At 35.6% G+C, this 27,527-nt stretch overlaps 1 protein-coding gene across 13 annotated transcripts in view; it reads left to right on the forward strand.

Moving 5' to 3' along the window:
- Positions 1-3,018: 3,018 nt before the first annotated feature.
- The window catches only part of LOC101895886 (platelet-derived growth factor receptor alpha), a 225,031-nt gene continuing 200,522 nt past the window's right edge, over positions 3,019-27,527 (forward strand). For 7 of the 13 annotated variants that reach the window (XM_059131342.1, XM_059131352.1, XM_059131341.1 and 4 more), the window contains exon 1: positions 3,019-3,269. The gene's annotated coding sequence lies outside the window, so the exon portion shown is untranslated. The remainder of the gene's footprint in view (positions 3,270-27,527) is intronic. The other 6 variants (XM_059131348.1, XM_059131349.1, XM_059131354.1 and 3 more) reach the window with 4 other exon arrangements.

Raw genomic sequence — 27,527 nt, forward strand, 5'->3', positions numbered from 1 at the left:
TATCCCTTTTTCTAGGGGTTCGAGAGCGACTTAACCGTTGCCCTTAATTAACTCGGTCTGGTACTTTCTCACATTTTCCGCTTATGCTCGCCAACTTACCTGTTTACCTCCAGATTTAGTTCCCTGACTCTGTTAGTACGACGAAACTCATTTCCCTGATTTGTTAGTCCCGCTGCCTCTGCTGGGAAATTAGGTTTTACTTAAGGTATTCGACCAGCAGATATATATCAGGCGCTTGCTGATTTGATGATATCCCGGCAACACCTATCTTCCAACATTAATTGTGGTGGTACCTCCTCGGCTGGGAGTGATCGTGTACGTTGTAGGATCCTTCTCTTAACCCTGTCACTTTTATGCCGTTAAATAAGACAGATGTCCAATCATCCCATTTTCCAGGGTTCGAGAGCGACTTAACCGTTGCCCACAATTTACTTGATCCGGTACAGATTTTACAATGATTTTTAACTTTTTCCGCTCAGGCTCGCCAACTAACCTCTTTACCTCCAAATTTAGTTCCCGTTCCCTTAAATGAGACCGATGTCCGATCATATGTTTTTCCCGGTTTCCAGAGCTACTTAATCCACAATTTACTTGATCCGGTACTGATGTTGCATTACGTCTTCACTTTTTCTGCTCAGGCTCGCCAACTAACCTTGTTACCTCCAGATTTAGTTCCCAAACTCTGGGATTATTAGGGTTATTACGACGAAGTTATCGTTGATTTGTTCGTTCCGCTGCCTCTGCTATTCGACCAGCTGGTACATAGCGAACTGCTGCAGCTTTGATGATGCCCCGAAAATTCCTATCTGCTACTTGAATCATCAGATACGTAAGACAGTTCTCTGAAGCGGCAATTGGTATATTCTCTGAATTCTAGCCAATTGGCTTTCCCATGGTGAAGGAAAGTGCGGCGTTCAGAGTCCATAAAGTCTGGTGGTCTAATGATGGCGACGAAAATGGGAGGTGGTCTGAGTCTAATGAAATGACGCATCCTCATTTACTGTGCAAAATGTGAAGCTATCAATTTTCCTCAGCCAGCGCCTTGCCCTCTGGTCATTACCTAGGACAGAATGTCATAATTTATCTTGGGCATTGAAATCCCCAAGCGGTTATTGCCTACAGGAAGTGAAGTGATGTTTGGCATATAACGCGAAGCACAATTATTTAACGACGGCATGTACACGTTAAGCACCTCTACATCGGCGGTTCCACACTTGACCACCACCCCCATATATTCCATGTATGGGTCACTAGAGTCAAGTTCAGCCGTGATAGGTCTGTACTGGACAGAGTGATTCAATAAAAACCATAATCCTTCACCTTATTTGTAAACCTTCCTCCGTATGTTGTATCCATAACAACTATGAAGCCTGCATGTGTCACTTTGCTACGTCTCCTTTATCACAGCGACCTTGATGGTCTTCCGGTGCTTTGATACGAGGTGATGCTTGTGGGAGACTTTAGAGATTTTTATCGGAATTGTTTCAAATTTCGTATTTAGAGTTCGTAATGGGTACTACAGCCTGTGACAGAAAATTGTATATGAAGGTCCAGGGCTTCGTGTAGCCCCCATACAGCGGTGCTGTGACAGGTATTTTGATGGTTTTAGGTAAATTATTCACCGAAATTGTTTCAAATTTCGTATACAGGTGCAGGTCTTTGTATAGCCCCCATATTACGGTACCTCCCGATATTCGGCATTTTGATGATTTCAGCGACATTATTCACCGGAATGGTTTCAAATTTCGTATTTAGAGTTCGTAATGGATACTACAGCCTCTGACAAGAAATTGTGTATGTAGGCTCACGTCTTTGTATAGCCCCCATATTACGGTACCTCCCGATATTCGGTATTTTGATGATTTCAGCGACATTATTCACCCGAATTGTTTTAAATTTGGTATTTGAAGTTTGTAATAAATACTACAGCCTATGACAGACAATTGTAAATGCAGGGCCAGGTTTTCGTATAGACCCCATATATCGCTACCTCCCTATATTCGGTATTTTATGATTTTTGCGACATTATTCACCGAAGTTGTTTCATATTTCGTATTTGAAGTTCCTATATGGTACTACAGCCTATGACAGAAAATTTTGTATGCAGGTCGAGGTCTTCGTATAACTCCCTTATATCTGTCCCTCCCGATATTCGGTATTTTGATGATTTTAGCTACATTATTCACCGGAATTGTTTCATATTTCGTATTTGAAATTCCTATATGGTACTACAGCCTATGACAGAAAACTATTTATGCCGGTCCAGGTCTTCGTATAGCCCCCATATATCGGTACCTCCCCTTGTGCGGTATGTTGACGATTTTAGGTACAATACTCACTTGAATTCTTTAAAATGTCGTATTTAGAGTTTTTTGTCTATGCAGGTCCAGGTCATCGTATAGCCCCCACCCACACCCTATATCGGTACCTGCCTATATTCGGTATTTTGATGATTTCAGCTACATTATTCACCGGAATTGTCGCAAATTTCGTGTTTGAAGTTCCTATATGGTACTACAGTTTATGACAGAAAATTATTTATGCAGGTCCAGGTCTTCGAATAACCCTCATTAATCGGAACTTCTCTATATTTGGCATTTTGATGATTTTTGCTACATTATTCACCGGAATTGTTTCAAATTTCATATTTCGTAATGGGTATTATAGTATGTGAAAAAAAATGTCTATGCAGGTCCAGGTCTTCATATAGATACCCTATATCGGTACCTTCCTATATTCGGTATTGTAATTATCTATTGAGTTGCACAGTGTTATTTAGACATTTTTCTTTTACTCTACAGCGCCACCTACTGCAATTGTTGATAACTAACCACTACGTTTACATATTGTTGTACCACATTGCAGGGTTGCTGTATGGAATAAATTGAGGAAACGATTTCTGTGACTATCGATTATTTAAATCGTTTTGTGATTTTGGAAATTATCGACTATTTCCAACCAACTGTTTGCGAAGGCAGGCAAGCAGACAGACGGCCAACACAACAAAACGTTAAACGTTAGCTGTGTGGATGAGAGCCGGCCAGCTAGCAAATGAGCCAATGTAGATGTGGTAGTTCGAACTGTTCAATCGTAACGATAAGAACGTAGATTTACGGCTGAATGTCGGTTAGCGGAAACGGTCAGAATAGAAGCGAAAACAAACAAATATATTCGGGCTATTGTTTTGAAACATAAACGACGCGAATAAGAATACAAAACAAATTCAATGGAAATTTAAAACCAGTATTGGTATTGAAAGAAGAAATTTGGTAAATGAAATGAGAAAAAAAAAAATAAAATAAGAAGATCCAATTGGAAGAGAATTGAAAATCGGAAAAGAAAAAAAAGGGGGAAACAAAAATTCAAAAAATTCGGCGGTCAATGGCATTGAGAGAGTTGATATGAAACACCTTTACCCAGAAAAGATGCGGTGGATCAAGTTCGAAATTAATTGTTCTTTGTTTGTTGTAGTTCCACTTTTTTTTTTTTTTTTGAAAATGTGATTAAATCATCAAATTTGTTTGTTTAAATCAAAAAAATGTGAATAAAGTTGAAAATAGTGAAAGAAATGTGAAAAAATTTCATAACCTGAAATAATCAACAGGTGGTTGGTTGCTAGGTTGTCTAATTTTAAGCGTTCTTATCAGAAAAAAATATAATAAAAAATAATGTTAATCATTTTAACTAAATGCCTACCTTTGTTTTGTGGAAAATAATAAAAATAAACAACAACGAAATAATAAAAAACAAAATATCCAAACCAAACGACACGGCGTAATTCTTTTGTGTCCAAGTATTTTAATCATTGATCGCTGCTGATAAAGAAAAGTGTTCTCTAATGTTTAATATTCTCGTTTATAATCGCTGACGTAGTTGTTGTTGTTGTTGCTGTACTTTCTCAATAAAAAGCAAAAACAACGCCGCCGGATACGTTGAAAACTTCATAATTATCGTTCAGATGCAAAGGTGACGTTTCAAATAACGCCACGCAACCCCCCTCTAACCCTCACCTGAAATACCCATACGGAATGTGTTATGAGTGATCACAACAAATATCTGTTGCTGTTGTTGTTGTCTCGTCGTCGTCGTCGCTGCGCTGCTGTTTCACCTTTTATTTTTTTCGTTTTGAATGTTGTTGCTGCTGCTGCCGATAAGCTGTTGTTTGTCGTTGTTAGCGGTGCCGTTTTGAAGCCAAGGAATCACCAACAACCCTACCACCACCACAGCTCAAGTATGAATCATCCAAAGGTGTCATTCATTAAAACAGAAATATAAAATTCTTAATTTATTAATGTTTATTTTAAGAAGGAATAAAACTTGTTTTTACTTTAACCAAAAATACAAAAAAAAAAAAAAAAAACAGTATAGAAAGTCTTAAAGTCGGGCGGGGCTGACTTTATGCTACCCTACACCACTTTGCTAATTTAGTAGAGCTCCGCATAACAATTAAAAGTTTTTATGGGAGAATTCAATCATACACGCTATGATTATAATTATAATTTAAAGTTCAAAGGACTAAATATGCCGTAGCATTTGTATCTTTTAAATTCGGACTTGGGCATTTGGTGCAAAATTAATTTGAAATCAGATAAAGAAATATATGGGAGCTACACCCAAATCTGAACCGATATCAATAAAATTTGGCAAAAGTATTTCTGAGCTGTATTTGAGATATTTCCCTGAATATCGTTGTTACGGAGTGCATATTACGGCTGTGGGTAACAAATACAACAAATCGGATGAACAATATATATGGGAGCTATAGCTATATCTGAACCGATCTTCACCAAATTTGGCATACTAGCTTCTAGACTCAATTCGGTCGTATGTGCCAAATTCCATTCCTTTTGGGACAAATATTAGACGTTTGGTGCACAATGAAAAGTAATTCGGACGAAGTTATATATGGGAGCTACATCCAAATCTGAACCGATCTCGATAAAATTTAGCAAAGGTATTTCTGAGCTGCATTTGATATATTTCCCCAAATATTGTTGTTACAGAGTGCATATTACGGCTGCAGAGGACAAAAATAACAAATCGGATGAACAATATATATGGGAGCTACAGCTATATCTGAACCGATTTCGTTCAAATTTGGCATACTTATTTTAAGGCCTAATTTGGTTGTATGTACAAAATTGTGCCATACTATTCGGGCTGATATTACACATTTGGTGAACAATAAAAGGCAAATCGGACGAAGATATATATGGGAGCTATATCTAAATTTTTACCGATTATCTCCAATTTTAATAGGGTTCGTCCTTCGGCCAAACAAATGTTGTTTGGAAAATTTCATCTCAATCGGATAATAAATGCGACCTGCATTTTGTTCACAAGAATACATGGATAGACGGACGGACGGACAGACGGACTGACATGCATGAATCAACTCAGAAAGTGATTCTATGGAGATCCTCTAAAGTAACTTTGGGTCTATCTCGCTTCCTTCTCCATGTTACAAACAAATGTACAAAGACATAATACCTTTACGACTATGTGGTGTAGGGTATAAAAATTCGCTGCCCGAATGTTGCTCTACGGTATTTTGGCACACTCCCGGCGAAGCGCTTGCTTGAGGTGATCGACACTTTAGTATTTTTTAGTGCCAACCCTGCTTTCCAAAATACTCCAGACGCAATAGTCCAACGGATTGGTATCCGGAGATTTTGGTGGCCATTGTGCGCTGGAAATGAAGCGAGGAACCTCATTTTGTAACCATTCTTGGGTGGCGCGTGCTGAGTCCTGTTGGAATGTCCAAGGTCTGCGGCCAAAATGTTTCCGTGCCCAAGACTTTAATACACCCTCCAAAATATTTTCGCAATAATATTCGGCATTTACTCTGATGCCACGGTCGATTAATACACCATCACCATGGCCGGGAGCTTGAGTTCTGGTGGCCAACCGAATGTGCACATTTTCAGCTGACCTCTTTGGCAAATAAACACTATAATTTTGTTTGTTTACAAACTGCTGGACAACGAATATTTTCTCATCGGAGAAACCCAAATTCGACAGTTCACCACTTTCGGCCAAGCGAAACAACTTTTTAGCTCTTTTGAGTCTATTTTCTTTCTGTTGTGGTGTAAGTTCTTGCACTTTTTGGAATTTCAATGGCGTTACCCCAAGCTCATTTTTCAATATTTGCCGAATGGAATATTGCGATATATTTAGCTCACGAGCCATTTTTAGGACACTGCGACGCGACTTCTTTACTTTTCGAACCATTTCAGCTGATGTTGCTGTTTTCTTCCGTTCACTTTCTTGACGTCGGGCTACGTAGTACCAGTATCACGGTAACGAGCGATGGTACGAGACACAAAAGATTTATTCACATTTTAATGCTGGAGTGCTCTAACGATAGCCACTTGTGGTTTACCAGCCAAATACAAAGAAATCACACTATCACGCTTGAATTCCATCACGAATAACTTTTTTTTCTGAAAAATTCTCACCAAAATGCTTTTGCACGCTTGTAAACAATATAATGAGCTGTCACTCGAATAATGTTAACAGCTGTCGGACGAGTGGCTTAGAAATGACAGCAGTCTGAAATTGGTTGCAGTTTTTTCATCTCACCCTGTATACCCTTATTACACTGTAACGCAGTGTATCACAATCCACACAAATAAACAAATGTCCTACTCCAGAACTGAAAGAATGTAGAAGTTTTTACTACGATAATCGATTTTCCCTTTATGATATCGAAAAAAATCGCAAAATTAGTAGATTCTTTCCGGTTCTGGAACAGAACAAATATAAAATTAAACTTTTACAATTTAACGAATATTTAACGCTAAATTATTTTCAGATGATCTCACACATGTATCTATCTGTAGGTTTTTGTTGTTATTTTTATGAATGGTTGCTGTTGTTGTACTTGCATTTGTTGTGCACGATTTGGGTTCTGTTCAATGCAAAATTTCAACATAAAATAACACAAGTTTACAAATTTATGACAATTTGATGATAGGGCATTGAAACAAATATTTACAGATTTTTTAAAGATTTATTTTTTAATAAAAGAGTAAAGTAATTGACTGACTGACAGACAGATAAGGCTGGGTTCTGTTTGGAAATTCGTACTAGAACGGTACGAAAAGTACTAAAATGTACGAAATTTGGAACAATTTCGTATCACATGAAAGGCTAGAGCTAAAAACTTGAAATTTGGAATGGGATTCATGGTTGAGGAGTAGAGTCGATGTAAGGAGGTAGTACTAAACGGTACTATATTTAGTATAATTTGAATTTGGATGAACGGATGGAGCTGGAATTCTGAAATTTGGAAATAACAATACTATTGCATTCAAGGACCGAGGAATGTTGGTAGTTATGTAAGTATGTTGAGGAATGTTGGAAACAATAGGGTTGGAATCCTGATATTTGGAAATATGAATACTATTACATTCTAGGATTGAGGGAAAATGTGGTACAATTTTCATTTTGCGAACCGGCAGAGCTGGAATAAGATTACTATTGCAATGTAAGACTGAGGTATTCGGGTAGTTTTGGAAATTCGTACTTATAAATTTTAGTTGTTTAGTTTAGTTTAGTTTAATTTGAATATTGGGAGAACCGTTCGGAATATTGAAATTTGAAAATACGATTACTATTGCATTGTAGGATGGGGGTATGTAGTAAATTTTAAAAAGTCGTTCTTATGTGTAGTGAATTTGGTACAATTTGGATTTGGGTGAACCGGTAGGGGTGGAATCCTGAAATTTGGAATTGAGATTATGGCGTGGGAATACGATTGGGATATGTAGAAAATTTTGGAAATTCCTACATACAGGGGAGATGTAAAAACTGCAACCAACTTTAGACTGCTGTCATTTCTAAGCCACTCGTCCGACAGCTGGTAAAATTATTCCAGAGACAGCTTATTATATTGTTTAGAAGAGTACGAAAGCATTTAACTGAGAATTTTCCAGAAAAAAAGTTATTCGTGATGGAATTCAAGCGTGATAGAGTGATTTCTTCATATTTGGCTGGAAAACCACAAGTGGCTATCGTTAGAGCACTCCAGCATTTAAATGTAAATAAATATTTTGTGTCTCGTACAATCGCTCGTTATCGTGATACTGGTACTACGTAGACCGACGTCAAGGAAGTGGATGGAAGAAAACAGCAACATCAGAAGAAATGCTTCGAAAAGTAAAGAAGCGACTTGATCGAAACCGGAATCGCAGAGGCCGAAAAATGGCTCGTGAGCAGAACTAATCGCAATATTCCATTCGGCAAATATTAAAAAATGAGCTCGGGGTAAAACCATTGAAATTCCAAAAAGTGCAAGAACTTACACCGCAACAGAAAGAAAATAGACTCAAAAGAGCTAAAGAGTTGCTTCGCTTGGCTGAAAGTGGTGAACTGTCGAATTTTGTTTTCTCCGACGAGAAAACATTCGTTGTCCAGCAGTTTGTAAACAAAAAAAATGTTCGTGTTTACTTGCCAAAGAGGTCAGCTGAAAATGTGCGCCTTCGGTTGGCCACCAGAACTCAAGCGCCGACCTTGGTGATAGTGTGGGCCGCCATAACAGCCGATGGTCGCTCTCCGCGACGTGGCATCAGAATACATGCCGAATTTTATCGCGAAAATATTCTGGAGGGTGTATTAAAGGCTTGGACACGCAAACATTTTGGCCGCAGACCTTTGACATTCCAACAGGACTCACCACACAGCACCATCGCACTCAGCACGCGCCACCCAAGAATGATTACAAAATGAGGTTCCTCGCTTCATTTCCAGAGCACAATGGCCACTAAAATCTCCGGAAACCAATCCGTTGGACTATTGTGTCAGAAGTATTTTGGAAACCAAGGTTGGCACTAAAAAATACCAAAGTGTCGATCACCCCAAGCGGGCGCTTCACCGGGAATGGGCCAAAATACCGCAGAGCAACATTTGGGCAGCGTGTGATGGTTTCATTGGCCGTTTGAAGTCCATAATTCGTGCCAAAGGTGCTCAATTCGAACAAATCTAAACTTATTCTAAAATGTGATGCTATTTCCCAAATTGTTTGCTTTCATTCAATAACTTTAAAAAAATGTAAAAATTATGGCGTTTGACTTTGTTGCAGTTTTTTTAGCTTACCCTGTTAATTTAAATATTCGAAAATTGGCTAAGGGTATACATCTGTCGACAAAACCGACCGATCATTGTTAACTTGCTATTCATTATTATTGTTATTTTTTAAATCTTAATCAATTTTTTTTTGGTTTTTGAAAACGATATTGCTAAATAAAAAATTTGATTTTTTTTTGGCCAATTTATAAAATACAAAACGCTTGTTTCGACAAATCAGCTGATTGCTTGCAGGGTTTTACCGGGATTCTAATGTTTACTTTCTACAGTTTTCTTACAAAAGATACAAAAACCAGCTTTCCATACCTTCCTCGATTAGTGGATCGTGATATTTGTAAATTTTTTTGAAAATGAATATAGGCATATATTGATCCATTGCGTTTAGAGATCTTACAAAAATGTATGCCACTAGTCATCTACCTCAATTTAGAACACTTCGAAAATTGAATATTTCTTAAAATTAACTTTTGAAATTAAAAATTTAAATAAAATTTGTTTACCTGTGTATTTATTTTTTTAATAATTTGTTAAAACAAAACGCTAAACTATAGCATCAGCAATTTTTTGTGTTTAGTTAAATACGTTTTCACATTCCCACTTTTCGATGTCGATTTGTATTTTGTTCGGTCTGCACTTTTATTCTCTACGTTGTCGTTATCGTCGTGTCTGAACAATTATGGCTGTGTTAACAACGTGCAGTCGTTTTATTGGTTTTAGTTTGGCCAAAAACCACAACTTGTTGGGGCAATTAGTAATTGTTTTTTTTTCACAGTCCAAGGGGAAGTGTCATTAACGAAATTAACAAAAAGGTGAAGACGAGTATTTCATTTTGGGTGGATGAACGTGTATAACAATATGAAATTGTTTTAGTTTTAAAATGCATGAAATAAAGCAGGCAGATGCGTTGTGGTAGAAAACTTGAGAATATAACAGTGCTTTTGCAGTTTACCAGATTTATTAACAGCAGTGGATTTAAATTTGAAATCATGGTAGAATTAAGAAGGTAAAGTCATTGTCAAAATTTATATTTACCAACCCATTGTACATACAGATCTCAGGAGATGGCAATCTGTTTGCTATGCAGTGAAATTTGACACAGTAAATGACAGAAAATGCATAGATGGATATGCCCGTTTGAAATGACTTTACCTTCTTAATTTTACCATATTTGAAATATACATCAAATAAATCCTAATAAAGGAGGATGACACGGCAAAAATGTAAACCTACTATAAGCTTGAATGGAATTTGAAATAGCTCAAGGTTCAATAACTTAAAGTTCAATTAGACGTCTCATAACCATAACCACATTAAAAACGGTTAAAAACAAGCTTATGGAGTATACATAGTGAGATAAAAAACTGCAACAAAGTCAAACGCCATAATTTTTACCTTTTGTTTTTTTAAATTTTATTGAATGAAAGCAAAAAAATGTCGGAAATAGAAAATTTTAGAATAAGTTTAGATTTGTTCGAAATGGTCACCTTTGGCACGAATTATGGCCTTCAAACGGCCAATGAAACCGTCACACGCTGCCCGAATGTTGCTCTGCGGTATTTTGGCCCATTCCCAGCAAAGCGATTGCTTGAGGTGATCGACACTTTGGTATTTTTTAGTGTCAACCTTGCTTTTCAAAATACTCCAGACACAATGGTCCTACGGATAGGTATCCGGAGATGTTGGTGGTCATTGTGCGCTGGAAATGAAGCGAGGAACCTCATTTTGTAACCATTCTTGGGTGGCGCGGGCTGAGTGCGATGGTGCTGAGTCCTGTTGGAATGTCCAAGGTCTGCGGTCAAAATGTTTGTGTGCCCAAGGCTTTAATACACTCTCCAGATTTTTTTCGCGATAATATTCGGCATTTTTTCTGATGACACGGGCGATTAATACGAGCAGAGAGCGACCATCGGCTGTTATGGCGGGCCACACCATCACCATGGCCGGCGCTTGAGTTCTGGTGGCCAACCGAAGTTGCAAATTTTCAGCTAACCTCTTTGGCAAGTAAACTCGATCATTTTGTTTTTTATTTACAAACTCTTGGACAACGAATGTTTTCTCATCGGAGAAAACCAAATTCGGCAGTTCACCACTTCCGACCAAGCGAAGCAACTCTTTAGCTCTTTTGAGTTTATTTTCTTTCTGTTGCGGTGTAAGTTCTTGCACTTTTTGGAATTTCAATGGCTTTACCCCGAATTCAAATGGCTTTTTGCCCAATGGAATATTACGATATGTTCAGCTCACGAGCCATTTTTGGCTTGGAAATAACAGCAGTCTGAAATTGGTTGCAGTTTTTTCATGTCACCCTGTAATGTCACCGTACATACCAATTGAATTTTGGTTTTCTGTCGTAACAAAAACAAAACTCGGTCCACGTTTTTGTATTGCCCCCATGCAACGGTAACTCCCGATATTCGGTGTTTTGATGATTTGTGCCAACATTTTCACTGATTTATCTAAAATATGGTATTTGTAGGTCATAATAGGTTCTAGCTCGTGTGGCGAGATATTGTATAGGTTTATGTTTTCAACGGTACCTTCCGATATTCGGTATTTTGATGATTTTTGCCACATTTTTCCACGAAGTTGTCTAAAAATTGGTATTTGTAGGTCATAATGGGTTCCAGCTTCGGTGGCGGAACATTAAATATTTAGGTCCACGTTTTCCTATGGCGCACATAGAACAATATTCTGATAATCATAGTCACATTTACCCACGAAATTGTTTCAAATTTAGTATTTAAGAAGATTTGGTAGATGACACTCCTTGAAGCATAAAATTGTCTATAGAGGTTCCCGTTTTGGTATGGCCCCCATATAGTATGGCCTTAAACACTTTATGGGTTTTTGAACAGTTTAACTGCATTGCCCAAACGGTCTCACTGGTATTTGTAGTTTAAAGTGGGACACGTTTCAATTCAGATACTTAAATATAAAAATGTTTTCTTTATCCAAAGGTGGAGGGTATTAAAAGTTCGGTCCAGCCGAACATAGTTGCTTTTTTACTTGTTTTTAAAATTGTGATCTTTGTACGGGAGCTATATGAAGACGTGGATCTGCATAAGAAATTGTAGTAAGATCTTCAAATGCGAAATTTGAAACAATTCCTGCGAATAATGTCGCTAAAATCATTAAAATACCGAATATCAGGGTGTACCGTTGGTTGGGTGCTGTACGATATCGTGGACAATAGGCAATTCACTTTCAGGGGGTAAAGTGCTCAGAAGGAACCCCTTGTGTGGATTTTTTGACAATTCCATTGAAAAATGTGGTTAAAATCATCAAAATACCGAATATCGGAAGGTACCGTTATATGGGGGATATACGATATCGTTGACCGATATATACGAAATTTATAGGCACAGGCTGTAGTACCCTTTGTATACGAAATTTGAAACAATTCTGGTGAATGAAGTCGCTAATATCATAATTAAATTTCGAGTAATGGGAGGTACCAATATAGGGGGGCTATACGAAGACATGGAACTGAAATTTTGAGGCATGGTCTGTACTACCAATTACAAACTTTGAATACGAAGTTTGAAACAATTGGGGAGAATGATGTCGCTAAAATCATCAAAATACCGATCATTGGGAAGCACCGTTATATGGGAGCTATAGGAAAACGTTGACTGACCGACATAGCCCTGGCAAAATACACACGTGTGCAAAATGTTAGCCTTCTATCTTAATTCGTTCGAAATATTGCGAGATTTAAATAGGCAGACGGATAGGCACACAGAAAGACATCGCTAAATCGATCGATTACGCTGATCAAAAATATATTTACTTTCTTGGGTCTAATATGAGTATTTCGAGGAACGGAATGACGAAGTTAATATACCTACCATACTATGGTGGAGGCTATAAAAATCACTATTCGAGACAAAATTAAAACACCAAAAGTTTTGCGAAAGGTCATGGAAAATGTGCCGAAAAGAGCACATTTGTGCGGAAAAATGGCCATCACTTTCGGGATATCATTTTTAATAAATAATCTAAAAATATTCCGAAAAGGTCCGTACCTTATCCTCTTAAAAGAAAACGCAGACTTTTCTGATGGAACCAATAAAAAGTGCATAATATCAATTGTTCGCCATCTCCTCATTTCAGCTCTTCGTCGTTTCACCCATTAAATTAATACGACAACTCATGAGCAATTCCTCCGCAATAACTACACAAATTCTGCAGTTTATTTAAATTAATTTCCAAACATTACATGTTATGAAGCAATTTGAATTTTTAAATTCATTTGTTATTTTTTTTTTATTTTCCTTTTTGAACTGGATGACAATACCACCAACCGAAATAATGCAGACAATAATGAAAATACGCATCATATGACAGCTATCAAAAACAGTAGCGATTCAATTGGCATTGAGCCAAAATAAAAGAGAACGCCAGAGAGAGATACAAATGAGGATTTTCTTCTTGTTTTTTGGTGGTATTTGACGGCATTTGGCAATTGACGCTGTGTGTGACCAGCTGATTATCCCAGCAGGTGAAAATGACTAGTGGTGAATTAGTCTTCTAACCCCTAATTTTGGGCATGGAAATGTAAGGGGATTTTTAGAACACCAGGGGCCCTATTCTGTAACTTTTTAAAAATGTTACTCATTGTTTATTTTATTGACAATGAATTGTTTATACCCTCATCCATTTGCCTACCGAGTGTAAAGATCATTGGATACGCCAAAAACGTGCCTCATCGAAATAACGATTTTAGACCCTAGGTCTTTTTGAACCAAATCCGTTTCAGGCCATTCTCTCTGTCTGGCTGTTACGCACGATAACTCTTGAAGGGAATATCCGATTTGGACTTGGTGTATCGTAATATTATTATCAAACTTAGATCAAGTTCGGAGATGGACAATATCTGTCCACTCCTTCTGGTACATCCCCCACAAAAGGTCGAAATTTTGAAAAAAGGATTCAAAGAGGAAAGATAATCAGATTTTGCTCCAACTTTGCAAATCCTAATATTTACATCAGTGCTAGGCCAGGTGCGAGAATGGCTCCACTCCACTCCACTCCATCTAATACCTCCCCCACAAAGAGTTAAAATTTTAAATAATTACAACTCTTATAAAATGTGATGTAAGAGTCCGATAGTCTTCAAATCACACACATCACAATATTTTTACTAAACCATGGTCTGGTGAGAAGATGGGATATATCGGTAAACTCCTTCTAGTATATCCGCCACAAAGGGTCAAAATTTTGAATATTCATGAAGCTCTTAAACGCAAACCTAACATCCGATTCCATTCAGGCTTGAAACATCTCAATGTTTTCATCAACACAAGATCTGTTATAAAGATGGTAGAGATCGGAACATTTCTTCTGGTACCTTCCCCACAAATGGTTAAAGTTTTTGAATAACCAAAACGATCATAAAATCCGAAAAAAGCTTCCGGTTCTCTTCATATTTCACAGATCCTATTATTTCTACTAACACAAGATATGCTGTGTGAAGATGGGATATATCGGTCCACTTCTTCTGGTGTCTTCCACCCAAAGGGTCAAAATTTCGAATATCCATGAAGCTCAAAATACCCGAAATTAACATCCGATTCCATTCAGACTCGGTACATCCCAATATTTCCATCAACACAAGATCTGTTATAAAAATTGTAGAGATCGGACCATTTCTTCTGTTTCCTCCCCCACAAAGGATCAAAATTTTGACTATCTATAAAGCTCATAAAACGCGAAATTAAAATTCGATACCATTCAGATTTAGTACATCTTAATATTTCCATTAACAATATGTGTTACAAAGATGGTAGAGATCGGACCATTTCTTCTGGTACCTCTGCCACATAGGGTTCAAGATTTTGAAAATGCAAACGCTCAAAAGAAAGCGGAATAAGCATCCAAACTTCTTTAAATTGTCAAGGTCAAGGTTAAGTTCGAAGATGGGCTATATCGGTCCACGATATCGTATAGCCCTCATATAGCGGTACCCACGATGTTGGGTATTTTAACCACATTTTTCAATGGAATTATCTGAAATTCTACACAAGGAGTTCTTCGTGAATACTTTACCTTTTGAAAAATAATTGTCTATATAGGTCCACGATGTCGTATATCCCTCATATAACGATACCTCCTTATATTCGGTATTTTGATTATTTTAGCCACATTTTTTAATGGAATTGTCTGAAATTCTACACAAGGAGTTCTCTATGAGTACTTTACCCCCTGAAAAAGAATTATCTATATAGGTCCACGATGTCGTATAGCCCCCATACAATGGTGTCCTCCCGATATTCGGTATTTTATGATTTTAGCCATATTTTTTAATGGAATTGTCTGAAAATCCCCACAAGGAATTCCCTCTGAGTACTTTACCCCCTGAAAGAGAATTGTCTATATAGGTCTACGTTTTAATATAGCACCCATATAACCGAGATATTTGGTATTTCCAAGATTTTCGCGAAATTATTCACCGGAATTGCGTCAAATTTCATATTTAAAGTTCATAACAGGTACTACAGCGTATGACAAAAAATTACTTATCCAGAACCACGTCTTCGTATATCCCCCATATAAAGGTTTTCATTTAAGCGGTATTTTTCGACTGGATTTATTTTTTTGAAAAACTTCAAGTTACTTCCGAATGGTAGAGGCTTTCCAACGAATTGAGAAAGAAAGCTAAAATTTTGCATACATGCGCAGTTTACCAGTAGGCAGGTTAAGTCCGGAAATGGGCCATATCGGTTCATGTTTTCGTATAGCCCCCATATAACATTACCTCCCAATATGCGGTATTCTGATGATTTTAGCGATATATTTTACCTGAATTATTCCAAATTTCGTATTTGCAGTTCGGAATGGGCACTACAGCCTATGGCAAACATTTTTGTATGCAGGTCCACGTCTTCGTATAGCCTCTATATAACGGTAGATTTGAGCAACATTATTCACCGGAACCGTTTCAAATTTCGTAGTTGGAGATGTTTATGGTTACTACAACCCAGGTAGGTCAACTTTGAAAAAATTGCAAGTATAGAGGTCTACCTGTTTGGCTTGTACTGTCAGAATTAGTATCAAAACAATAAAAAATCAAACAACTTGTTGCATTTATTTTGAATAAATAATTGAAAAAACGCGATAACTGAATGAAAAGTCAACACTTCTTTTCAAAATCATGTACTATATATCTCTGAAGGAATATTTCGCTACAAAAACTCTAGATTTTGTCGATGCATACGTTGAAATAAACATTCTGAAAACACCCGAATTTGAATATTTTCTGAACAATTTTTTTGTTATTGACAGGAAAACGCATACATAAACAAATAAAGATGACATATTAAGCCAAGAAAATAAAAAAATTGAAATCATATGGTAGTTCTGCCCTACCTTGATATCATTGTACCATGCTACAACCTATGGGAAAATTTTCGTTTGCAGGTTCACGTCTTCGTATAGCCCTCATATGACGGTACCTCCCTATACGAGTATTCGGTATTTTCATGGAATTGTATCAAATTTCGTATTTAAATTTAGTAATGGATTCTACAGCCTATGACAAAAAAAATCGTATATAGGTTCACGACTTCGTATATCCCCCATATAACGGTACATCCCGATATTTGGTATTTTGATGATTTTAGCGACATTATTCACCGGAATTGTTTCAAATTTGGCATTTGAAGTTCGAAAAGTGTACTACAGCCTATGACAAAATATCGTAAAATTAAAAAAAAAAAAAAACTTGAAGACGTGGACCTGTCTTCAATTTTTTTTTTTAAATTTTCAAGTTCCTTCCAAATGGTGGAGGGTTTAAAAGTTCGACTCGGCCGAGCATAGCTGCTTTTTTCATTGTTTTTCAAACTAGATACTTTACTAATCTTGTTCGGCGAAAATCAAGTAAGTTAGGCTACTTTAAAAAATTTCCCAGTACCTCAGTCAAGTACCTATGCAACTAGTTCCCATATTTCCTACAGGCATCATACCCACTTTCGATTTTGGGACTTAGTTACGTACATTGATAAATGGATCAGTCAAATTGGCACAATTAATTGGTGACCGATTTTTTTTTTGCAGGACAGATACATATGTTCGATTGTTTGTTTGTTGATGTTTACACTTGTTTTTGAGATGTTATTTTTGGACATAAACACAATATTCAAATAATAAATAGTTTGAAGTGGAAGGAAAATACAATATTTTTCAAAAAACAAAAAAAAAAAAAAAAAAAAAAAAAAAAAAAAAACATAAACATAAACACAAAAAGAATTAAAATTCTCAACAAATAAGTTCAATGGTGTCGGCTATTAGTTCGCTTTTTCAATAAAAACAATTTATCTTTTGATTTGTTTCGCTAAAAAAAATGTTCATAATGACAAGCAGACCCGTAAATTTTAGCGTATTTAATTTTTTTTTGGGTGGAAGATTGAAATGCTTGCTAGCCAGCCAGCCATTCGAACGTTTTGTGAATGATGCTAATTTTGGCATTTTTTTGCTTTGTTGATGGAGTGAAAGAAATAAGAATTCACTCAAAATCCACATTTCCAAATGTTTCAACGAAAGACATTTTGCCTGGCAATGTGTGTTCAACCTCAGACGAATGCTAATGACGTCGATTGACGATTGCCTCCATTGAATACTTGATTGAATGTGACTGTTAATAGATTTGAAAATGTTTTGTTAAATTTTGCAACCAGTTTGTGGAGAAAACAAAAATTAATGACCTTTAAAAGCACATTTGTCAGAGTGGGTGCAATGAATTTTATGAATATTTCCAGAATTTCAATGCGTACTAGAATTGTTCGAAAAATTAATCTAACTAATTTTGGATCACTGTTTGTGTCTAGGATGGAGAGAAGTAATCATGGTACAATGAAGAGAAGGTAGACCAACTTTGAAAAAATTTCAAGTATAAATGTCTACCTGTTTGGCTTGTAATGTCAGAATTAGTATCAAAACAATAAAAAATTAAACAACTTTTTGCATTTACAAACACTCTAGATTTTGTCGATGCATACGTTGAAATAAACATTTTGAAAACACCCGAATTTGAATGTTTTCTGAACAATTTTTTTGTCATTGAAAAGAAAACACATACACAAAACAAATAAAGATGACATATTATGCCAAGAAAATTAAAAAATTTAAATCATATGGTATCATAGCCCTACCTTGACCATTACATTGTACCATGGATGTAATGGTTTTGGATATCCGTATAAATGAAGCTGAAGCTGACTATAAGCTAAGATTCTGAAATTTGCTATTGAGGTCACTGTTGGTTTCTGGGTGGATGTTCAAATAGTTTTGGACAGAAAAAATTAGATGTGTGTCCATTATGCAATGGGTTTCTTTTATTCTTTCCGAAAAAGATAGATTTGAGTAATATAAAAAACCTTTGAAAATCTGAAAATTTAGTACGATGTATAAAGTTTTGATTAAACAAGTTTAAAGTATCAGTCGGTATTGCCGACAGATGGATACCATCAGTCAATGTTCGATTATTTAAATATATTTTGACCTCCGTTATGATTATTTAAATTGTTGACCCTCTAAGGAGAAGGTTGTCCATTTCGTATGGTACCTAAATAAATATGGTATTAATATTGCGACGTGCCTGGTTTGGGCTTCATTGGTTACTTCCTTCACTTTATATGAGATATGTGATAATTTTTACAAAATGTTATATAGTCGACCGAAGTATTCCATTTTCATGTTTCATCTAATGCAAACAAAAATATTAGCATGGGTAAAATTTCAAGAAAATCGAACATTTATATCCAATGGTATGCGAAATCATTAATTCGTTCATCTCAAGATTCTGGTTAGGAGACATATATTTAGATATAGCAAGTTGTAAAGAATCGCTGAGATGTTTCGCAATTTATTATAGATAAAGGTATTGAAAATTGTAACACTTTGTGGGCGAGGTCCCAGAAGGGATTCGCAGATATATATCTTTTTCACAACAGATTTTGTGTTAGCAAAAATGTTTGTGAAATTTGAAGAGAGTTGGATACTTATTTCGCTTTCTTTGAGCGTTATATTTTTCAAAATCTTGAACCCTATGTGGAGAAGGTAGCAAAAGAAATGTCCGATCTCTACCATCTTTATAACAGATCTTGTGTTAATGGAAATATTGGGATGTACCATGTCTGGAATGGAATCGGAGAGTGGACCGGTATATCCCATCTTCACAACTCATCTTTTGTTAGTGGAAATAATGGGATGTGTGAAACATAAAGAGAACCTGATGCTTATTTCGGATTTTATAAACGTTTTGGTTATTCAAAACTTTGACCCTTTATGGGGAAGGTATCAGAAGAAATGGTCCGATCTCTACCGTTTTTATAACAGGTCCTGTGTTGATGGAAATATTCAAATGTGCCAAGTCTAAATGGGATCGGATATTAATTTCTCTTTTTATGAGCTCAATGGTTATTCAAAATTTCGATCTTTTGTGGGGGAGGTACCAAAAGGAGTGGACCGATATATTCCATCTTGATACCAGTCCTTGGGTTAAAGAAATTATTGGGATGTGTGAAATGGGAAAACAATCGGATTCTTGCATCACATTTTATGGGACTTATAATTATTCAAAAATTTTATCCTTTGTGGGGGAGGTGCCAGAAGGAAAGGACCGATATTGTCCATTTTCGTATCAGACCTAGCACTGACGCAAATATTACAATTTGCAAAGTTGTAGCAAAATCGGATTATCGTTTCTCTATCTGTGCAAAAAATATATATTTTTGAAAACTTCGATCATTTGTGGGGGAGGTACCAGAAGGAGTGGTACGATGTATTTCATCTTGGCACCAGACCTTGGGTTAATAAAATTATTGGGATGTGTGAAATTTGAAGACAATCGTACTCTTACATCACATTTTGTAAGAGCTGTAATTATTCAAAATTGTAACCCTTTACGGGGGAGGTACCTGATGAAGTGGACCGGTATTGTCCATTTTCGCGCCTGACCTAGTACTGATGAAAATATTGGGATTCGCAAAGTTGAAGCAAATTCGGATTATCATTTCTGCCTTTCCTTTCTGTGCAATAAATATTTTTAAAATTTCGTCCTTTTGTGGGGGAGGTACCAGAAGGAGTGGACCAATACATTCCATCTTCACAACAGAGCTTGGGTTTACAAAATTATTGGGATGCGAAGACAATCGGACTCTTACATCACGTTTTATTAGAGTTCTAATTATTCAAAATTTTGACCCTTTGTGGGGGAGGTACCTATTGGTGGACCGATATTGTCCATTTTCGCTCTTTATCTAGCACTGATGAAAATATTAGGATTTGCAAAGTTGGAGCAACATCGGATTATCCTTTCTCTTTCCGTGCAATAATTTATTTTCTTTGAAAATTTTTACATATTGTGTGGAAGGTACCAGAAGAAGTGGACCGATATTGCCCATCTCCGAATTCGATCTGAGTTTGACAATAATATTACGATGTACCAACTTTGGTACATCGAGAGTTATTGTGCGCTTCGAGAGCTATTGTGCGCAACAACCAGCCTTAAACGGATTTGGTCCAAAGAGACCTAGACCCTAGGTCCGTTATTTCGATGAGGCACGTTTTGGCCGTATCAAATGATATATACCCTCTGTAGCCATATGGCTGAGGGTATAAAAATGTGAATATTTGTAATTGGAAATTGTTAATATTATTACGTTGTTGTTTGGTAGATATGGACCTGACGTATTTGGGTAATACCGACGGACAAAACATTTTACCATAGTGGTCTGTGCTACTTCGAATTTTAGGTAAGAAGCTGTAAAACGCAAAATGATGAGTGAAAAAGTCGGTAACTCATTTTTTGAGTTATTAGTGAATTAGTGAATCCCTCAATAAATCCTTTTCATCCTGCCTTGGAGCATTCTTAGCTAAAATTTAGGAAAACCTCTTCGCTCTCAGTTTCTGGTAGGTAGTCAGAAAGACAGCAGAATAGTAGGTATACCCCAATCTGCCAGGGTATTAGCCAAACAATTTCCTCGTTTCAGGACCTAATATAGATGGAGTGATAGTCCTTCACTTCACTTCTCAGAGAATAATGGTGCGAAAACCCAAATTGGGCAACATAGACCACTCCAATGCATTGCATACTTTTAAACAAGAAAGATCCTATAACAATGTCCCAATAAGTGGTGGAACAACTGCGGATATAAAAATGAATACACTGTAACACATTGTGTAACACAAAAAATTAATTAAGGGACAATTCCTCTAGATTATGAATGTAGATCTAGAAAAATAATACACGTGTATCGGCTTTTTGATAGTTTATAAAGCAAAATTACCTAAAAAGAGGGGCAAATTCCCCCCTCTTCCCCATTTTTGGAAACTATCAGATTGAGATTACTCGGAATTCGTGCATTTTATGCATATAGTGTCTTCGGCATTATTTCAGATAAAAGATCAAGGAATAGTGTGGTCGATCTTTTAACCCTCAAGGTAGTCAACAGAGGGGGGCCTTTTGGGCCTTTTTTTAAATTTGATTAAAAACTCAAATTAACGGGATCGCAGCAAGTCAAAATATTCTACAAAATTATTTGTCATAAAAAAGTTCTAGAAGCCATCAAAAGCCAAAAGGTGAGAATACATAAAACGCTTTTTCGACTAGCTTATATCGACGGTTAGCTTCTTCGGACAAGAAAAAAGGAGTTTTAGGTTGACTTAGTTCGATTTTGACTCTGCGCTCCTTTGTTCTTTTCCGAAATAGCCAACCGATGACTTAAGCTAGTCGAAAAAGCGTTTTATGTATTCTCACCTTAAATCTTACCTAAACGCCAGGAATTCCTATATATTAAAAAACATTTGGGGTTAAATCCGTACTTAATGTGAGTTTATGCACCAAACTCCTACAAAGCATCATTTTTGGGAGGATGACCTCAAAGATAAAAATATTCTAAATCAAATTTCACCATAAGTTACTAAAGAAAATAAATATTTATTTTAGCTTTAATTATTGAAATTTAATTTTGTTGCACCGTATTATTATTATTTTTATACCCTCCACCATAGTATGGAGGGCATATTAAGTTTGTCATTCCGTTTGTAACACCTCGAAATATACATTTTAGACCTCACAAAGTATATATATTCTTGATTAGCATAAAATTTAATGTCGATTCGATTTTTTTTAAGTTTTGCATTTGAATATTATCATGGCTTATGACAAAAGTTACCTATGCAGGTCCATGTCGTCGTATAGAACCTAATGTAATTCGGTGTTTTTAACAGAATTTTTAACGGATTTTATCGTTTATGAGATTTTTCAAATTCGTTCATTCAAAAATTGGTTTTCAAAAATTGGCCCGGCCGAACTTCCATTTTTACTTATTATTATTATTATTATTATTATTATTATTATTATTATTATTATTATTATTATTATTATTATTATCATTATTTTTATTATTATTTTATTTATTATTTTAATTATTATTTATTCAATAAATTAATATATTTTTTTTTGTTTTTTTTTTTATTTCAGATTTTAGTATTTAAAGCCATACAAAAACATTGAACAAACTTACAAGGTATGTATTTTTAAAATTTATGATTTTCCATAAAGTCACAGCTAGCTGTACTTTGGGGATACATAATCAAAAACCAAAGTCAGCTTTTAGATTTTTCAAATTTTGTTTTCTTATAATTTTGTCCGATCAGCTATAAATAGATTTTCTTGTATGTTTTATATATTCAGTCATATGGCTAAAGAGGGTAATTATATGTGATACGGTCAAAACGTAACTCTTCCAAATAACGGTTTTAGACCCTAGAACTCCTTACACCAAATTAGTGTCAGGAAATTTGGAGTCGATCTGGGGTTGTCCGTCCGTCCGTCTATCTGGCTGGCTGGTGCGCACGGTAACTCTCGGAGGGAATATCCGATTTTGTTCAGACTTGCTACATCGAAATATTATCAAACTTAAATTGGGTTCGAAGATGAGCAGCACCGGTCCACTTCTTTTGGTAATTTCCCTACAAAAGGTCAACATTTAAAAAAATATTTTATTGCACAGAAAGAAAAAGGATAATCTGATTTTGCTCCAAATTAGCAAATCCCAATATTTCCATAATTTCTAGGCCAGGTGCAAAATTGGACAATATCGGTACACTCTATTAAGTACTCTCACACAAAGGGTCAGACTTTTGAACAATTATAACTCTTATAAAATCTATCTGTTTTGATATCTGCAGACTAAAGGCCTGCACAAGACGAATTATTTGAATTATGCTTTTTTCGACACACTGACTTTGTCTACTCAATCATGCGCTATGTATTTGAAAAGCAATGACAACCAACAACATCCCCCATTTTGATTCATGTGTGCCATTGTCTAAGGTTCGATCGTGGCATGGCTGACTCGAATATTTGCATGGTGTTCTCGAAAAATGCAGGGTGTCAACGATGACATGGAACCGTGTCATCGTCAAATTGTGTGTCATTTGTGTGCGTGTGCTTAAATTGAGAGAGTGTGTATGTGTTACTTTCGACGGTGAGGATGTGTTTTTGTGTGTGCTGTAATTTTGAAGTAACAAACACCGCGTAAATATAAAATTGAGTTCAATAACAAAATGTGCATAGACATAAGCAAATGAATAGAAAAAATGAAATATATACTGAACAATCCCAATTTATTGGTGATTATCATAAAATTTTGGTCATAAAAAAGAGGTAAATATTGTTTGCCTATTTCCTATCTACATAAAATGTTCTTTTAAAATTAAAGTTTGTGGACAGAGATTTGACTATCATTCAAAAACAGAATATGCACAGAATTGATCAATGGAAGTAGGGTAAGTGTGCCTAAGTTCGGCATGTCCCAGTAGTCGGCACTTTTTATTTTTAAGCCCAAATAAATGAAACTATTATAACTAAATGTATTTTGCTTACTTCAAATATATTGTCAGCTATCTTTGTATACAATTTCGGTAAGAAAAGATGAATTATTCTAATAAAAATTAAATTTTTGTCTGTGAATATCCTCAACAATCCATATTCTTAAGAAAAGTACAATAAAGACGTCGAATCAGTTTAACTAAACAAAAATATTATATTTTAATGAATTAATTTATTATTATTATTAATTATTCTTACAAAAAAATTGGTATGCCGACTGTTGGAACATGCCATACCGACAATTGGCAAGTGGTGCCGACTACTGGCAAAAAAGCATTGTTTTAATAAAACTACAAATTTATGAAATTTAATAAAAAATTATTAAAACTTTATTTATTATTGCAAAAACTATACAAAATTTCGAATCTGAATACATTAACTTTGTAATAATTGAAAAGTTCCACTCAGAATGGTGAGCGATTAAAAACGCGAAAATCCTAAAAGTGCCGACTACTGGTACACTTACCCTATATAGTGTTGTAACGTGAATTACAGTAGCACTCATTCTCAATTACACCTCACTACCTGAGGCAAACATAAGAAAATTTTTCAGGAGATTATTGTTTTTTATAAGAATTTACATTTTAGATTGTTTCGTCAATAACCACGAAATGTGAAAAATTTGTGTGGACCAATTAGAAGTACCTTTAATATTTTAGTATTCGCCAAGAAATTCTTTATTACAATTTTTTTCACATATCCGAAAAGCAGGTAGCGTTTGCGCTTTGCCTTCACCACGTGTATGTCTTTTTCGTTGGTAATTGTTGTTGTTTTTTTTGATAGAACATTTCTGATGACACACTATTCAACATTCCCTTTTATTGGTCATTACATGTTATGACGATGGGTTTGAGAGTGACCGACATGACGAGACATCGAGCATTTAGTTGGATGTCGCGTACTGTTATGCGTTTGATCAAACAGGGCACAACATGACGAGCGTTTTCTCTCCATGGCATAAACAGAGAAAATTGTCACATTTGCAGCCCTTTACTGCAGACTCCATAGACAGTAAACAATTTGAATAATCATAACAGAAGTCAAAATATATTTAAATAATCGAACACTGGCTGAGGGAGACTGATACTTTTTAACTTGTTTTGTATATAATTAATTCGATTATACCTATAATGACTCCCAAAACGGTACGAGCAACTTTTAATTGTTTTCAGATTATTTGCATTCCCAGAAAAATTTAAACTGCATTCGCATAATAATATTTATATATAACAGAGGATGACACAGTTTTCCCAATCACCTAAAGCTTTTCTTCCTCATTAAGAACAACATTGTCATGTAATTATGCCTTGTGTGTGTGCACGTTTGTCTGTCATCGCCGTTGTTGTACTTCGAACATCTGTTTATCACCACTCTTTCTGACTGTAGGATCTGGTACGTGCCATCCACGTTTATTTTTACACGATTACGGACAGAATTTTCGTTCATGAGATTTAATTTGATGTTCAGATTTTGTTGTCTGCCTTACAATGATTTCGAAATCGCAAATGAATAAATTCAATGTTCATTGTTCCCGTTTTCTTGTTGTTTTTAGCACCTGGGGTAAAGAAAAATGATGCCTTCCATATGCCGGGTAATGACTGAATTTCCTTATACAGCGTTTTTAATGTTGAAATAACGACGGAACGAAATTGCATCTTCTATAAAAATTAAAAATCGAGGAAAGGTTATCAAAAATAATAATAATAATAATAATAATAATAATAATAATAATAATAATAATAATAATAATAATAATAATAATAATAATAATAATAATAATAATAATAATAATAATAATAATATATAAATAAATAAAAATATTTTTTTTTATAAATATAATAAATAAATTAAAAAATAAAAAATAATAAATAAATAAGTGAGTATAGCCTGGTCTTTCCTTGCCCACATATGCTCTCTTTCATAACCTGCAAGAATGTACAAATATTACTACGATAACTGATTTTTCCTTAATGATATCGAACACAACATAAAAAGTATTAGTCGGTTTTGCCGACAGATATATACCCTCATCCAAAGTTCGATTATTTAAATATATTTAGACTTCTGTTATGATTATTCAAATTGTTGACCCTCTTTGGAGTGGGTTACGAAGGAATGAACCAATATTATCCATTTCGTATTGGTACTAAATAAATATGATATAAATATTGCGACGTGCCAGGTTTGGACTATACCGACAACTTTCTTAACTTTGAGATATGTGATAATTTTTAGAAAATCTTAAAATGTGTATGAGGTACCAGATAATGTCGACCGTAGTATTCCAGTTCAATACTTCATCTAACACAGCAAAAAATATTGGTATTGGCAGAGTTACAAGAAAATTGAACATTTATATCCAATTTTATGCAAAATCATAAATTCCGATAAATTACATATTCATATCAGATTTCTGGTTAATTGAAATGACCCTTCGTGGGTGAGATGCCAAAAAGGGGTTCGAAGATATATATTATCTTCACAACAGATCTTGTTGTTTGTATGTGTGAAATTCGAAGACAGTTGAATGCTTATTTTCTTCTTCTTTGAGCGTTTTGTTTTTCAAAATCTTGAACCAGTTGTGTGGGCGGTACCACAAGAAATGGTCCGATCTCTACCATCTTTATAAGAGATATTGTATTGATGGGAATATTGAGATGTACCAAGTCTGAATGGAATAGGATGTTAATTTCGCGTGGTATGCGCTTCATGGATATTCAAAATTTGGACCCTTTGTGGGTAGGCACCAGAAGGAGTGGACCGACATCTTCCATCTTCACAGCAGCTCTTGTGTTGATAGAAATAATGGGATGTGTGAAATATGAAGACAGCGGTGTGCTTATTTCGTATTTTATGACCGTTTTGGTTATTCAAAATGTTGACCCTTAGTGGGGAAGTTACCAGAAGGAACGGTCAGATCTCCACCAGAAGGAATGGTCCGATCTCTACAATCTTTATAACAGATCTTTTGTTGATAAAAAATATTGAAATGTACCAAGTCTGAATGCAATCGGATGTTAATTTCTCGTTTTATTCAAAATTTTGACCCTTTGTGGTTGCGGTACCAGAAGGAGTTGACCGATACATTCCATCTTCACATCAGATCTTGTGTTGGTAGAAATAATGGGATGTGTGATATATGAAAAGAACCGGATACTTATTTCGGATTTTATAATCGTTTTGGTTGACCCCTTTGGGGGAGGTACCAGAAGAAATGGTCCGATTTCTGCCATATTTATAACAGATCTTGTGATGATCGTTTTGGTTATTTAAAACTTTGATCTTTTGTGGGGGATGTACCAGAAGAAATGGTCCGATCTCTACCACCTTTATAACAGATCTTGTGTTGATAAAAATATTGAGATGTACCCAGTCTGAAAGGAATATGATGTTAATTTCGCGTTTTATGAGCTTCATGGGTATTAAAAATGTTGACTCTTTGTGGGGTGGTACCAGAATGAGTGGACCGATATATTCTATCTTCACAGCAGATCTGTGATAGTAGAAATAATGGGTGTGTGAAATATTAAGAGATAAGGGTGGTTAT

This window comes from Musca domestica, unplaced genomic scaffold, assembly GCF_030504385.1.
Source record: "Musca domestica strain aabys unplaced genomic scaffold, Musca_domestica.polishedcontigs.V.1.1 85, whole genome shotgun sequence".
In the NCBI taxonomy this organism is placed as follows: domain Eukaryota; kingdom Metazoa; phylum Arthropoda; class Insecta; order Diptera; family Muscidae; genus Musca; species Musca domestica.